General features: G+C 48.7%; 1 long non-coding RNA gene across 2 annotated transcripts; it reads left to right on the forward strand.

Annotated features, from left to right (window-relative positions):
* Window positions 1-233: 233 nt before the first annotated feature.
* Window positions 234-9,237, forward strand: LOC149121007 (uncharacterized). Of its 2 annotated transcripts, none has more exons than XR_016225405.1 (3): window positions 234-1,948; window positions 2,600-2,716; window positions 9,074-9,237. It is a non-coding gene; the product is annotated as an uncharacterized LOC149121007 (long non-coding RNA). The 2 variants fall into 2 exon arrangements; XR_016225404.1 differs by lacking the exon at window positions 9,074-9,237 and adding an exon at window positions 2,802-3,267 and having other exon boundaries at window positions 237-1,948.
* The last annotated feature ends 3,550 nt before the right edge of the window (window positions 9,238-12,787 follow it).

Raw genomic sequence — 12,787 nt, forward strand, 5'->3', positions numbered from 1 at the left:
CGCTCTGACTTCTGGAATTTCTTTAATTTTTTTTTTTTTTAAGGGAAAGGGTTTATTGGGGAAACCTAACAGACAGGAGGGAAGGGACAAAGAAGGAAAAAGAGAGAGAAGAGTTGTATGAGAAAGATTGAGAGAGGGAGAGACAGAGAGAGAGAGAGTGCCACGTGTTCAGGAATAGGTCCTCTTTTTTTTTTTTTTTTTATTGAAAGGCAGAGTTAGATCTTCTGTCTGTTGGTTCACCCCCCAGATGGCCGCCGTGGCCGGCGCGCTGTGCAGATCCAAAGCCAGGAGCCAGGCGCCTCCCCCTTGTCTCCCATGGGACTAGAACCCGGGGTGCCAGCGCCACAGGCGCAGGATTAGCCTAGTGAGCCGCAGCATCGGCCCTTAGGGACAGGTCCTCTTAAAACTTTGCTGGGCGCGGGCAGGGAAGCAGGAGCAGTGAATCCCATTAGGATGGGGATGGAGCTGACACCAGTGGTTGCGCCATGTGGCCACCTGGCTTCCAGCAATGGTGGCAGGGGCTAGAGCCTAGGATGGTGTCAGGGTGTAGGTCACACTGCAGATAAGACTGCGCCATTTCACTAACATTCCTCACTTTTCTTTTTTATATCTGGAGTTTCTTAAACACTATTCCTAAAATATTTTATTTGGGAGCTCAGCTTTTGACTTCTTTTACAAACAAGCCAAACTGAGAGGCAACCAATGATGACCTCTGGGCTTTGACTTCACATGTGCAACTCTTTGTATCCCCGACCTCTGCTCCCAAATCCCCGTCTCTGCCTAGACCCGTCAGCCACTCGCGGGGGGAACAAAGCTGAAGCCGTTCAGCGAACGAGAGGGGTCTCTGGGTAAGAGCATTTTGTCTGCAAATCCTCCTGGGCACAGCTGCCTCTCCTCGTTTTCCTCAGCTCTCAGCTCAATGGCGACAGCCCAGTTACCTGAGGACCTACTTACGATCACTCCTTCCCGGGGCACGTTTTCCTGGAGGAGGAACTTTAGGTCTCAACCCTGCCAGCCACACTCGTTTAACTTCCTTTACAAAAACAAACACCCAACGTCCCCTTCCACCCTGAGTTCAATGAGCCCACCCCGAAACGGCCCTTTTAATCTTCAGCTAATCCAACAATGGAGGTGATGACCGCAGCGTCCCTGACCCACGATTTCCTGTACCTGGCTCCGCTTCCTGCCCCTCCCCCGGGACCCCAAGGGTCTCTGTCCGGAAACAAGCGGGAACACCCGCTGTGGCGTACCCGCGACCCTCTGGCTTCCCCTATTCCGATAACCCTGTCCAGGTTGACAGAGTTCTCAGCCCTCTTAAACCCCACCTCTCTCTCCTGGGTGCCTCCATTTTGGCAAAGGACATCTAAACGTATCTGGAAATAATACATGCGCACTGGGCAAACGTCAAATGCCGCACACAGAACGCTCCTCTCTCGTTCACCGCGTTCCTTCGGCCCGTCCGGCTCCTGTCCACCGAGGGCCCCGCTATCGGCGGCGGGATCCAGTGCGCGTCTAAGTCTTCTCTCCCCACCACCCGATCCGCCAAACCTCAGCTCTGCGCCCCGTGGAAGTCGAAGGAGGGACGACATTTCTGAGGTTCGCCCCGCTCTGGGCGTCTCTGTTTCCCAACACGCGATAACCTCCAGGGGCTCTACGGAGGGCGGCGCGTGCGCGCCTCGACAGGACACAAAGAATGCGTCAAATGCCCGAAGACGAGCGCTCTACGGTGTGTTTCCTCCCTTCTCGCCACGTCCGAGCAACGCCGGTCAGATAACTGACGAGTACCACAGATCCAGTGCCGCAGGAACGCGAACCGGCCCCGCAGCGGCCGCCGTGCAGAAGCATGGCGCGCGCGGCGCTGCTCCAAGGCGCAGGCGCAGGCGCGGTCGCGAGGGGGCCTGGGGCGCATGCGCAGAAAGTGAGCGGCCTGCACGGCTCCGACGATCCTGTAAGTAGTGCTTATTTCCGTGTGCGGTTTTACTCCCGCAGCTCGCGTGCTGTTGTGAAGTTCTGTTCTTCCTCTGCCCCCCCCCCCCCGCCTTGGGTGTGTCTGGGGTAGCGCGGGGCTGCGCGGGGCTTCCAGACACCTGTTAACCTTTCCTGACCCCGGGCTAGGCCCCGCCGCCGGTGGAGTCAGTCAGTTTCCCAAAGCATGGTTTCTGGAGCCGCTTCTCCGGAGCTTCGTGCTCCTCAGGGTGCGAGGGGGATCCCTACTCCATCCCAGAATGCCGCCCCGGGCGAGGGACAGCTTATTAGTCAGCAGTCCCTGTCGCAGTGGGAGAGGGGCCGGCGAGAGCCGAGCTCCGCGTGGGTTAGTTCGTGTCGGTGCAGAGGCTGTAGCGAGCGGGGCTCAGCGAGAAGTTGCAAAGGCATGGGATGGGGTGAAGGCTGCCTGGTTCTCTTAGAGGCCCTGGGTGGAAGTTGGGCTCGTGCCTTCGCTCAGAGGCTGGGGACGGGACCCCGGCTGCCGGTGTCGGCCGAGACAGTGAGTGTTGGTGAGGCACTCCTGTTGGTGCTTTGTTCGAGCTAGTCAGAGGAGCCGGCTCGAGGTCGGTCTCGGAGGTGTACACATTACTACATGCAAGGGTCTGTATTTTAGGTACCCTGGAGGATGAATTACGGCGTCCATTGGAGAAGAACTGAAGCACATGTCATTCATACCGTTGTTTGTGGGGCAATTGGAATCCTTATATGCCACCGATAGGGCCAGAAAATGGTACGGGCACTTTGGAAAATAGTTTGATGGTTCCTCAAAAGGTTCAATGTATAGTTACCCTTAACCTCATCATTTCCACTCTTAGAGGGAAGGAGAGTGGAAAAGCACGTACCTGCGAGGACTTTGATTCCCGTGTCCCTGATGGGAATTCTCCATGATAGCTCGAACTGCCTATCGTCTACAAAATGGAGAAATGAGATGTGGTAGAGCCTGGGCTGGACTATTACTCAGGAGTAAAAAGAAACGTACTGGGGCCGGTGCTGTGGCTTAGCGGGTAAACCCGCCACCTACAGTGCCCGCGTCCCATGTGGGCGCCGGTTCCAGTCCTGGCTGCACCACTTCTGATCCAGTTCCCTGCTGATGCCACTGGGAAGGGAATGGAGGATGGCCCAAGTCCTTGGGCCCCTGCACCCACGTGGGAGACCCAGAAGAGACTCCTGGCTCCTGGCTTTGGATCACCCCAGCTCCTGCTGTTGCAGCCAATTGGGGAGTGAACCAGCAGATGGAAGATCTCTTTATCTCTCTGCCTCTGCCTCTCTGTAACTCTGCCTTTCAAATAAATAAATAAGTAAATAAAAAAATGTACTATGTGCTACAGAATGGCTAAGCCTTGACAGCATGAGACCAAGTGAAATAAGTCAAGTATGTTATATATCATGTGATGTCATTTTATCAAATGTACAGAATAGGGAAACCCAAAGAGACCAAGGACCTGTACGTGGTTGCCTAGAGCTGGGGTGTGGCCTAGAGCTAGAGTGTGCATAGGGAATAAAGAGTAACTGCCGGTGGACAGGGTTTTTTTTTTTTTTTTTTTTTTTAATGAGGTGATGAATTTGTTCTAAAATTGATCATGGTGATGGTTGCACAATTCTGAATATAAGGAAACTATGAACCACTTTATGTGGTCAAGTTAAATGGTACGTGGAGTGAGTCTCAGTGAGGCTCCAGTTGAAAGGCAGAGAGGCAGACGTTTCCCACCTGCAGGCTCACTCCCCAGATGCCTGCCACAGCCGGAGCAGTGACAGGCCAGAGCCAGAAACTAGGTCTCATGTGTCTAGGTCTCCTGTTTGGAGGCAGTGACTCATGTACCTGACCCACTGCCTGCTGCGTCCCAGGATGCACACTGGCAGGAAGCTGGAATTGGGAGTGGAGCTGGGACTCAAACTTTTTCTTTCTTTCTTTTAAGATTTATTTATTTATTTGAGAGGCAGACTACGGACAGAAAGAGGGAGAGACTAGAGGTTTTTCATCTGCTGGTTCACTACCCAGTAGGCTTAACCTACTATGCCACAGTGCTGGCTCCCAGAATTTCTTTCTTTCTTTTCTTGCCTTTTTTTTTTTTTAAAGATTTATTTATTTATTGAAAGGCAGAATTACAGAGAGGCAGAGAGAGAGAGAGGTTTTCCATCCACCAATTCACTCTGAAAATGGCCACAAGAGCTGGAGCTGTGCTAATCTGAAGCCAGGAGCCAGGAGCTTTTTCCAGGTCTCCCATGGTGTTGAAGGGGCCCAAGGACTTGGGCCATCTTTCACTGCATTCCCAGGCCACAGCAGAAAGCTGGATTGGAAGTAGAGCAGCCAAGACTAGAACCAGCACTACAGGTGGCAGCATTACCTGCTGTGCCGCAGTACCCCAGACTTTCTAAGTAGCAGTTTAGCTGCTAGGTCAAATGCCTGCCCTGCAAATTTTTTTTTAAGTACAAAGGATTCAGATTTCAAGAAGACTAATTGAAATATTTGACATTTAAAAATTTTAAAGCGTTGTTTAAAGATTAAAAGAAAGCCTGTGAGTTTGTGTTCATCTGTTCATGATGGAAAACAGCAACTTTTCACATAAAGATTGTGACATTATTGCAGATATCAACATTCTAAAGCTATGGATTTAACTTTTTTTTTAATTAGGGAGTTTATACTTAGAGGAGTTTCTTAGTTTGGGGACTGGAACAAAATAGGTGGCCTTGTCACAGTTTGTTCATCTCCAGGTACAAAATGCTTATTTTTCCTGACTCTGGCATTTCATAATGGAGGCAGGGCAAAGTGTCAGTTGGGTTTCTACACTGGGAGGGGTGAGACATTTCTTAAAAAATATCAGATATTTCTGTATGTAGCACGTATGCTACACTAGAGGTGTTTAGACTTTTTTGTTCATGGGTTCTGTGATTCAGGAGTTCAACTCTTGGGAGATGAGGTCCAGGTTTGGACAAACCAAAGAATAACTTGGGAGCCAAGTTCATGCATCTTTATTTGCAGGAGTGGGCAGAAATGTACACAGGAACGCAACTGCTTATCTGGTGGCGGCTGACTGGGCTGCAGTGATGTACCCTTGCCCAAACACACTCCCCAACTTTTCTTATGAGCTTACACATAACAGTGGCATGGAGCCAGGGCATTACATAGCAGGGTTGTGGGCAGCTAGCCGAGCAGGTGTGCCTATTGGTTACCATGACAATGGTTGCCATAGACCCACACAGATATGGGAGCACAGAGATAAGGGGGCAAGAGCATAAAGGTGTGGGAACTTGATAAGCACCATTTCCCAACAGGTTTCCTAAAGTGGTTCTGAATTCTTGACTATGCAGTTTTAAAACGTAATATGGAAGCAAGAGTATAATTAACATTGATAGGCTCATCACCCTGATTATCAAGATTTTGCTGTATTCTTTTTTAAAGATTTTTTATTTGAGAGGTAGAGTTACAGAGAGGAATAGACAGAGAGAAAGGTCTACCATCTGCTGGTTCATTCTCTAAATGGCACAATGGCCGGAGCTGAGCTGATCCGAAGCCAGGAGCCAGGAGCCAGGAGCTTCTTCCTGGTCTCCCATGCAGGTGCAGGGGCCCAAACATTTGTATCATCTTCTGCTGCTTTCCCAGGCACATTAGCAGGGAGCAGAATCAGAAGAGGAGGAGCTGGGACTTGAACCGGCACCCATATGGGATGCTGGCATTGAAGGCAGAGGCTTAGTCTACTACGCAACATGCTGACTGCCCTATTTGTTCTTTACTTTTTCTTTTTTGAAAGATTGTAAAGTATTTCTTGGCCATTGTCATTTCCCCCCATATGCCTCAGTACACATCTTTAAAACCATAGTATCTTAACCACAAGACTGCCTTTCATCAGATAATCAGACATCCTTGTTTGCTCCAAAATGTGTTTATTCAGATCAAGATCCAGAGTTCTGACATTATGTTTTTGTCTTGTGTCCAAGTCAGTCAGTCAATCTGTCTGTCTGTCTCTCTCTTTAAATATTTATTTGAAAGGCAGAGTTACAGAGAGAGAGAGAGAGAGAGAGAGAGAGAGATCTTCTATCTACTGATCCATTCCCCAGATGAATCCCAGATGAGAGAATCTTCTATCCACTGATCCATTCCCCAGATGAATCCCAGATGAGAGAGAGAGAGAGAGAAAGAGAGAGAGCTTCTATCCACTGATTCATTCCCCAGATGAATCCCAGATGAATTCCCCAGAGCTTCGCTGGCCAGGAGCCATGAGCCAGGAGCCAGGAGCTTCTTCTAGGTCTCCTACGCAGGGGCCTAAGGACTTGAGCCATCTTTTGCTGCTTTCCCAGGCCGTAGCAGACAGCTGGATCGGAAGTGGAGCAGCCAGGACTCTAACCAACACTTTACCAGTTATGCTACAGCGCCAACCCCTTAAGTTTCTCTCTCTCTCTCTCAAAGATTTAATTATTTATTTATTTGAAAGTTAGAGTTGCACAGAGAGAGAAGGAGAGGCAGAGCGAGAGAGGCCTTCCATCTGCTGATTCACTCCCCAGTTGGCCGCAACAGTTGGAGGTGCGCCGATCAGAAGCCAGGAGCCAGGAGCTTCTTTCGGGTCTCCCCTGTGGGTTCAGGGGCTCAAGGACTCAGGCCACCTTCTGCTTTCCCAGGCCATAGCAGAGAGCTCGATCAGAAGAGGAGCAGCTGGGACTGGAACCGGCATCCATATGGGATGCCCGCACTGCAGGTGGCAGCTTTACCCACCAAGCCACAGCGCCGTCCCCTTAAGTCTGTCTTAACCTAGAGAAGTCCTCCCCTATTTTCTTTTCATGGTACTGATTTGTGGCAGAAATTGTTGTCCTACCTTCTACATGTGTTTGCTTCCTATGGTGACTTTTACCTTGTTCCTGTAAGCCTCATACATCCATCAAATGGAATTGAGTTCTCAAATATGCATTTTCAATAGGGATGATATTGGAAATGAAATGATACATTATTCTTCTTCCTTCCTTTTTAAAAAATATTTATTTATTTATTTATTTGAAAGACAGAGATAGAAGAAGAGAGAGATATCGTCCTTCTACTGGTTCACTGCCTAAATGGCTACAACAGTGGGGACTGGGTCAAGCTGAAGCCAGGAGTCAGGAGCTTCTTCTGGGTCTCCCATGTGAGTGGTGGGGACCCAAGTACTTGGGCCGTCTTCTGCTGATTTCCTTTTAGCAGGGAGGTGAATCAGAAGTGGAGGAGCCAGGACTTGAACTGGTGCCCATGTGGGATACTGGTGCTGTAGGTGGAGGTTTAACCCTCTATGCCACTGTGTTGGCCCCTCTCTTCCTTCCTGATCTTGTATTTCTATTTCATGTCCCTCCCCTTTTTTGTGTTAATGCAATTTCTTTTTTTTTCTTTTTGTTCTCAGAGTATTAAATTTTTTTCCCCATTTTATTTGAAAAGCAGAGAGAGGGAGATATTTTCTATCTGCTATTTCACTCCTCAAATACCCTCAACAGCTAGGAGACCAGAATTCAATCTTGGGTTGCCAATGGGTGGCAGGGACCCAAGTGCTAGGGCCAATGTCTACCTTCCCAGGGTGCACATTAGCAGGAAGCTGGATTGAAAGTGGAGCCAGGACTGGAACCAGTCACTTTGATATGAGATGCAGGCATCCCAAGTGCTGTCTTAACTGCTACTGGGCCAGATTCCTGCCCCTTTGAGAGTATTTTATTGCTCATACTTAACTGCCAAAAAAAAAAAAAAAAAAAAAAGGCTTAGTATGCTAGGTACCTTCCCCTCTCCCACCACCTTTTTCTTCCTGTATTGAAACTGCTGCTCCAACTGACCAGGAGCAGTTTCCTGTCAGTTTCTCAGCCTCTCAGGCAGAATGCATTTGCACCTCAGACCCATGTGTAGGAATGCTCATGCTTACAAATTCTCGTGGGAGCATTTTTTTTTTTTTCTTCCCAGAAATCACAGCAAGGAAGATTTCATGTTTGTGAGGTTTATCCGGCACACATTTCCAGGGTATCTTGTTGGTGATACTGCTGCCACTGGCTGCTTTGGGCTCCCTCCAGCCTGATGCTCCTCCTGTTCTGCCCCCTGGAATCTGTTCCATGGCAGATAAAATTCCCTGCTATGTTCAAACTCACTAGAATAGTTTTTTCATCTCTGTTCTAAGTGTAACTTGGCTCCTCCTCCAAAGACTCTGCCACTCTTACACGCTGTTGGAAATTACTTCCCCCCAAAGTCCAGACTCCATGTTCTCTTAGGATCTCTACTCTTTGAAACTTAACCCCAGCTATTTTCCTTTCAAACACAGCCTGTATTACTTTATATCCCATCTGTGCGCTCTTCCTTATTTATCTTGGGCCTTAGCGTACGAGAAATTTCAACATCTCTGATGGATCTGAACCAACACCCTAACCTTGAGGCCTCTTGCTTATACTCAGACTGAGGAGCCATAAATTCCAACACACAATGACCGTCCACTCCCAAAGCCATTTCTTTGTCATCATCTGGACTAAATGACTATATTTTAGGAGTATTAAATCATCACATAGAATTTAGTTGCCGCCACCTGCTTGCCCTCCAACTCTCTCACAAACACCTGGACGTTATTAACACTCTTAGCTCTCCTGACACTTCCTCCACATCCCTTAACCCCTGTGCATTGTCACGCCTTCTCCTCTTCCCATTGTACGCCCACTGGTGCATTACTCCCCCTACATTCTTGCCAGTAACCTCAACTTCTTAGCGTGTTCCAGCATCTAACCCTGAACCATCTCTGTTTTTATACTTAAAGGTGAATGGGTGCAGTGTTAGTTCAATTTTTGCTGCTCCACAAAATACCCAAAGCTGGGAGTTGTATAAAGAGAAGCTCGAAGTTTGGGAAGCTCAAAGTCCCAGATTGAGCGGCTCCATTCTTCTGTTCTCCGGTGAGGGCTTCATGCAGTGAATGGTTTCACAGTGGTGGGAGCACATGTGGAGGAGATCACATGGAGAGACAGGAGGCCAGAGAAACTCAGGGGCCAGGTTTGCTTTTCTTACACCAATCCAGTTAGAAGGAATCTAACGTGGGTCCTGGAAGGACCTCACTGATAATCTGGAAGGGTGGTGTCCACATGGAGTGATTGATTGCCATGTATTCAGCTCCTCCTCTTGAAGGTTCCACCACCTCCCAACGCCATCACCTGGGGACCAGGCTTCAGCACACGAACCTCTGGGGGCCTGACCACATCCAGATCATAGCAGTACCGGTAGGTACGTGGTCTCCAGCTTCTCCGTGTCCTCACTGAGAGGACTATCTTTCACTCTAACTCTGCCTGTCCAAAAAAATAAATAAATAAATAAATAAAAAGGCTGTGATAATAATGTTATTAAATTTTTAAAAAAATTTTATTTGACAGGTAGAGTTACAGACAGTGAGAGAGAGAGACAGGGAGAAAGATCTTCCTTCTGTTGGTTCACCCCCCAAGTGGCTGCCACGGCCGGCGCTGTGCCCATCCGAAGCCAGGAGCCAGGTGCTTCCTCCTGGTCTCCCATGTGGGTGCAGGGGCCCAAGCACTTGGCCCATCCTCCACTGCCCTCCTGGGCCACAGCAGAGAGCTGGAGTGGAAGAGGAGCAACCGGGACTAGAACCGGTGCTCATATGGGATGCCAGCACCGCAGACAGAGGATTAACTAAGTGAGCTATGGCACCTGCCCCGTGATAATAATTTTTTAAAAACCTGGAGAATAATGGTGTTGTCAAGGATAAGGAGAAATAGGAATCCTCATTAGTTTCTGATGGGAACAGGCAACAGAAGAAAGTTTGTCAGTTCCTCAAAAAAGATAAACAGAATATCCATGTGAGCTGGAAATTCCACTCTTGGTTGATACCCAAGATAATTGAAAGGAGGTATGCACATAAAAACTTGTACATGTATGTTTGTAGTTGTACTATGTACAACAACCCGAAAGTCTGCCAACGGATGACTAAACATTGTGATATGTGTGTATGTGTGTGTGTTATTCAGCCATAAAAAGGAATGAAGTACTGATGCATGCTACAATGTGGAGGAGCCTCAAAAATATTCCGGGTGGAAGAAGCCAGAGGTCACATATTATGTGATTCCTTCTGTATGGAATATCTAGAATAGGAAAATCCATGGAGGCAGGAAGGGGACTAGAGGTTGCCAGAGGGTGAAGAAAGGGTTGGGGAGTGATAACAGGTATGGGATGTTTCTTTGGGATTAGTGAGGAAAAATTTGAAACTAGAAAGAGGTTGTTGATAATTCTGTGAATATATTAAATATCATTGAATTGGGGCCAGCACTGTGGCGCAGTGGATTAACACCCTGGCCTGAAGTGCTGGCCTCCCCTATGGGCGCTGGTTCTAGTCCTGGCTGTTCCAGTTCTGATCCAACTCTCTACTATGGCCTGGGAAAGCAGTGGAAGATGGTCCAAGTCCTTGAGCCCCTGCACCCGCGTGGGAGACCCAGAGGAAGCTCCAGGCTCCTGGATTGGCATAGCTCCGGCTGTTGCGGTCAATTGGGGAGTGAACCATCAGATGGAAGACCTCTTTCTCTGCCTCTCCTCTCTCTGTGTAACTCTGACTTTCAAAGAAATAAATCTTTAAAAAATATATCATTGAACTGTACACATGAAAGTAATTATATGTTAATTGTATATTATGTGGATTTCATTATAATTAAAGAAATAAAACATCTTTAAGTTGAAAAAGAAAAATCAAAACACTTGAATCCTCAGTCCCCAGCATGACCACCATACCACTGACCTATTTTGCTGTGGTGGGTTTCCTTTCGACTTTTAATACATAGGCTTTTAAAAAAATATTTAAGTGTTGGTAAAGCAGAGAGGGAGGGAGGGAGGTAGTGGGGGAGAGAGAGAGAGAGAGAGAGAGAGAGAGATTGATTTTCCATCTATTGAAATATTCCCCAAATGGCCCCAACAGCCAAGTCTGAACCAGGCCAAAGCCAGGAGCCAGGAACTCCATACTGGTATCCCATATAGGTGGCAGTGACTCAAGCACTTGGGCCATCTTCTGCTGCCTTCCCAGGCATGTTAGCAGGAAGCTGGATTGGAAGTGGAGCAGCTGAGACTCAAACCAGTTATCTGATGTGAGATGCTACCATCATAAGCTCTGGCTTCACCGGTGCCACACAATGCTGGCCCCCAAACAGGTTCTTAACCACTTTGCCAAATGTGGGGAGCAACCCGGACTGGACTGAGTTACTGGAATTAAGACTTATTCTATGCATCTGCTCTCCCACAATATGGCGCTGGGAGAGGAGAAAACAGCTTCTACGCAGCTGCCTCCAGTTCAGCCAATAAACTGTAGGACTTGCTCCTGATTGGAGAGCAGCGTACTCGGCGTGTGGGCAGCCGAGTTAGGATTGGCGGAGGAGGACTATAAAGGAGGAGAGAGACGGCATGCACCAGGAACATCTAACAGGAACATCTAAGGGGAACATCTAAGGGGAACACCTGTGCAGTCCCCGAGAGAGCCGGCCGGCGGTGTGCCGCTCCCCTGCGGAAGTGGGGAATGTGGCCAGGGGGAACTGCCCTTCCACGGAGGTGGAAGGGACAGTAGCCAACCCGGGAAGAACCAGCAGCAAACCCGGGGAGGGCCGAGCAGACGAAAGAACAGCGCAGGGTCCTGTGTCGTTCCTCCACGAAGAGGGGGAGCGACAGCCAAACACCTGCTTCCAGAGCTTTCCTTATTTGCACACAAAAATTTCTCTTCTTCTCTTCCTTCTCCTACCCCCTCCTCCCCTCTCTCCAGCTACACACTATTATAGTGTGGTTAGACGATGCATTTTGCCCATCACTGAGAGATTAGTTAATAAATAAGATAGTTGCTTAATAAGTGGACTATAGTATACTTTGTTGTGGAGCCTTCGGGGGAACAGAGAGAGATCCCCAGGGACACAGGTAGCAGAGGCACAGGTGTGGAGATTGCCCAGCCGAGGCTCCCGGGAGCAAGAGTGGTGGCGCCTGCCAGGTGAGGAGCATGCTCGGCCTCCAGTTCTGGTGTGAACAGTGCCATTGTGGTGGGAATGCAGCGGTATCCTTCCCCAGCCCCTCACTTCACCCTCAGGATCCCCTCTCAGCTCCTCCACTGGTGTCTCCAAGGTTTCTGCATCAACCGCGACCTTCTCTTTAAGAGCCATTGAATCCCTGAAGTTCCCAGGGACTGAATTGTCCCTTTCTGACACCATCTTATCCATGCTTTAGTAACCATGAGTTGATGAAGCCCAAATGTTTGTCCAATCTTGACCTCTCTTCTGAACTTCAGACCTGCGCATCCAGCTACCTTCTTCCTTCTCCACTTAAAGGTCTCAAAAGCATCACCAATGTGTCATGTCCAAGATCTCACTCATAATCTGTCTAAATCTTGCGTCCTTCACGGGTGTTACCAGTCACAGGGAATGGCCTCTGCATTGATCACACAAGCTAAAAACCTAAGAGTGATCTTCAAAACCTCCCCCGTGTCACGTCCTCCCAATACCCAGATGGCCCCATCTGTTTCCATTGCTTACTCTAATCCAAGGGACCCTTGGCTGCTCCAGTGTTAACTAGTCTAACCATGTCTGTTCTACTCACCTGCAGTGCAGCCATCCTTTCAACATAACAGCCAAAGTGATTTTTCTTTAAAACTTCCAAGTCTGACTTCGCCAACTGCTGAAACCCTCTAATAACTTCCCACTGCTTTTAAAACTGAATAAAATCCCCAGCACGTCCTGCAGGGTCTTACATGGCCTCATCTGCCCTGCCTTCCTCCGTTCTCATTTTGCACCAGGCTCCTGCTAGCTCTGGGGACGTGCCTACTGTTTAAGGCCATGCTCTCCCCTGCCAGGCCTT

This window comes from Oryctolagus cuniculus, chromosome 18 (assembly GCF_051225735.1).
Source record: "Oryctolagus cuniculus isolate XC-2025 breed Fujian yellow rabbit chromosome 18, ASM5122573v1, whole genome shotgun sequence".
NCBI classification, from domain to species: Eukaryota; Metazoa; Chordata; class Mammalia; order Lagomorpha; family Leporidae; genus Oryctolagus; species Oryctolagus cuniculus.